The sequence below is a fragment of the Myotis davidii genome, unplaced genomic scaffold, assembly GCF_000327345.1.
Source record: "Myotis davidii unplaced genomic scaffold, ASM32734v1 scaffold370, whole genome shotgun sequence".
In the NCBI taxonomy this organism is placed as follows: Eukaryota; Metazoa; Chordata; class Mammalia; order Chiroptera; family Vespertilionidae; genus Myotis; species Myotis davidii.
Genome location: NW_006288615.1, coordinates 10,673,770 through 10,676,865, shown reverse-complemented (window position 1 = coordinate 10,676,865; position 3,096 = coordinate 10,673,770). Strand labels below are relative to the sequence as shown.

The window sequence follows — 3,096 nt, the reverse complement described above, 5'->3', positions numbered from 1 at the left end:
TACCTAAAGCAATTAAAGTATTCTCTCTCTCCATGCAGGGAATGATAATCAAAATTAGCTTTCATAGACAGGTCTTCTTAAATACACAGATAAGAATACTATGAAAATCACAAAACATCTGAAGTAAAACTATACAGAAAGGAAACAACAAATAATTTAAAGAATCATAAATATTTTCAGGGGCATATGAGAAGTCAACTTAACCATGAAAAATAACAGGCTGAATTATAAATCTTAAAAATATGTGATCATTAGTATTTAATTACAAAGAAATGAGGTTGAAATGATAAAGTTGGCTTTTTAAAAAAAGGAGGCAAAAAAACAATTGAACAATTCTGAAAAGTTCTAAAGGGGAAAGATGTATGAAACTAGAAGTTAATGCCAACCAAAATGTTACCGAACTCAAGGGGTTCGTTTCTTGGGGTGCTTTATTCAAGAACTAGATGTGGTTGTCATACAGTAGTTTTATTTACTTGCAGCAAGTGAAAGAGACAGTTGGATTCACATCCAAAGCTCCGTCTCCAGGAAGAGAAGCGTAGCCATCGCTTATATACACTATTTGGTCAATTTCATGTTGATTTCTTCTTTGCCGTTGGCTGCACTTATCTGGTTGAGTTCCTATCAAGCTCATTCTGTTTATAGCTGCATCTGCAAAATACTGTGCTACATGTTAACATTTAGCAAGATAACAGCCAGTAAGAACAGCAGAGACCCTGAGACACTTTTTATCTAAAAAAAGAATTCATGTAGAAGACAAATATTGAAATAATAGAAGGCAGGTAAAATGTATTACATAATAAGAAAATTTGATAAAGATAAACATATTTTTAAAATTAGGTCAAGAAAAGCTCAGATGTACAAATTACAAAACAACAGATATGTGCTACTTATTAAAAGTTAGAGATTTTCAAGTTGGGTGAAAAAATAAAATCTAAATGTATGGTGTTTACCAAAGATTTATCTGAAACAATATGAAACAAAATTATTTGAAAACTATATCAGAAAATTGTTAATAAACAGAAAGCAGATCTAAAAATGTCAATGTCGGACAAAATAGAATCAAGAGCAACATGAAAAGAAAAAGAATGATAAATAGAGATGAAAGAAACAATATAAAATGATACATACTCTTGATAGTTTAAGTTCTTAGCAGCAAAAATATATAAAACAAACATGGAGAGAAAGGCAAGTGAAATTAATAAGTATAGAGTATAGTCAGAAATTTTAATATATCTTGCTTACAAATTGACAGATCAAGTAAACTAAAAATAATTAAAGCTATTTAGAACTCAAAACCACAGACAATTATCAAAATTGGTTTTATAAATAATGAATATATGAGGAACTTTGTACCCGAGGGAACATTTATTAAAATTTAGTCCATAATCTGATCTCAAAGCAGTGAAATCATCAAGCCACTCATATTTACATGTATAAAGTGTTTACTACATGCCTGGTATTGTTTATTCTAAGCAATGATTTCATATTTAGTAAATAAAGGTACAAGATGCCCAGTTAAATAAGAATTTAAGTATACAATGAATATTTTTAGGGGGATTTTGGAAATTTTAGAAATTTGTAGAGAATACATTTTGAAAACTTGGGGAGAAACAGAGAGAAACATTCTCATATATTTGTAAGATAAATTTATCACCTGGAAGCCTAAATTAGACAAACCTGACACACAAAAAAAAATGAGACCGTAGACATACCTACTTTTATTTACAGCTGTAAAATTTCTAAATGCTAATTTAATCGATTTAATATAGCAGTGTATTAAAAGTTGTCTGACACCAGAAATGGAAGGAAGGTCCAACACCACAAAGTATTTTAATGTAATTTACATTTTTAAAATTAAAGGGTGAAAGCAATAAAATCATTGCAATTAATGAAAACTCAACTTATTAAAAGTGACAACTATTTATAATAGTTCTTATATCTGACAAATGTGTAATACAAGAACAAAGTTTTCTAACTTGATGAAGAATATCTATCTAAACATCAGGAATGACAAATTTGAAAGTGTAATGAATAAAAGTCCTAGTCATAATTGAAAATAACAGCAAATGAAAGAAAATATCTAGGTATAAAATTAATGTAAATGTATGATATCTATAATAAAAACTTTACTGTGGGATGTAAAAGAGGATATAGTTAAAAAAAAGAAAAAAACACACCGAGAACCTGGCTCTGATGATGAACTGAATGCTGCCTCATTTCCTTTCTTCTTCGCCGACTCCGTCCACACCTTTGGGAACCCCTGGACCTGTTGGGGCTGGACCCCAACAGGCGGCGTGGGAGCCACCATGGCGCACATCACTACCAACCAGTCCCTGCAGCAGGCCTATGGAGCAATTGAAACCAGAGACGGGGAATGCTTTGCAGAGCTGGTGTCTTTCAAGCATCCTCACGTTCCCAACCCGTGGCTTCAGTTGGCCTCTCCGGAGGAGAAGTGTCAACACGTTTTGGAACCTCCTTATGATGAAATGTTTGCAGCTCATTTAAGGTGCACGTACGCAGTGGGGAACCATGACTTCACAGAGGCATACACATGCCAGACTGTCATCGTCCAATCATTCCTGCGGGCGTTCAGGCCCACAAAGAAGAAATCTGGGCTCTGCCTGTCATGTATGCTGTAGCACTTGATCTTCGAGCATTTGCCAATAATGCAGATCAGCAGCTGGTTACGAAAGGAAAAAGCAAAGCTGGGGACACGTGGGAAAGAGCTGCTGAGTTGTTGAGGGGCTGTTTCCGAGTCTGTGCCAGTGACGCTGGTGCTGGGGTAGAGGATTCTAAGAAGCGGGGGATGCTGTTTCTGGTGACTCAGTTATTCAAGATTCACTTTAAGATCAATAACCTCCATCTGTGTAAACCTCCCATCAGAGCCATCGGCAGCTCAGATCTGAAAGAAGATTATAGCACAGCACAGAGAGTAACGTACAGGCACTATGTTGGACGAAAGGCCATGTTTGATCATGACTTTAAGCAAGCCAAGGAGTACCTGTCCTTTGCCATTGAACACTGTCGCCGTTTAAGTCAGAAGAACAAAAGGATGATTTTGATATATTTACTCCCAGTAAAAATGATGTTGGGTCA

The 3,096-nt window shown here is 34.9% G+C and overlaps 1 pseudogene; it reads left to right on the top strand.

The window, feature by feature from the left end:
• Nucleotides 1–2,294: 2,294 nt before the first annotated feature.
• The window catches only part of LOC102775131, a 6,249-nt pseudogene continuing 5,447 nt past the window's right edge, over nucleotides 2,295–3,096 (top strand).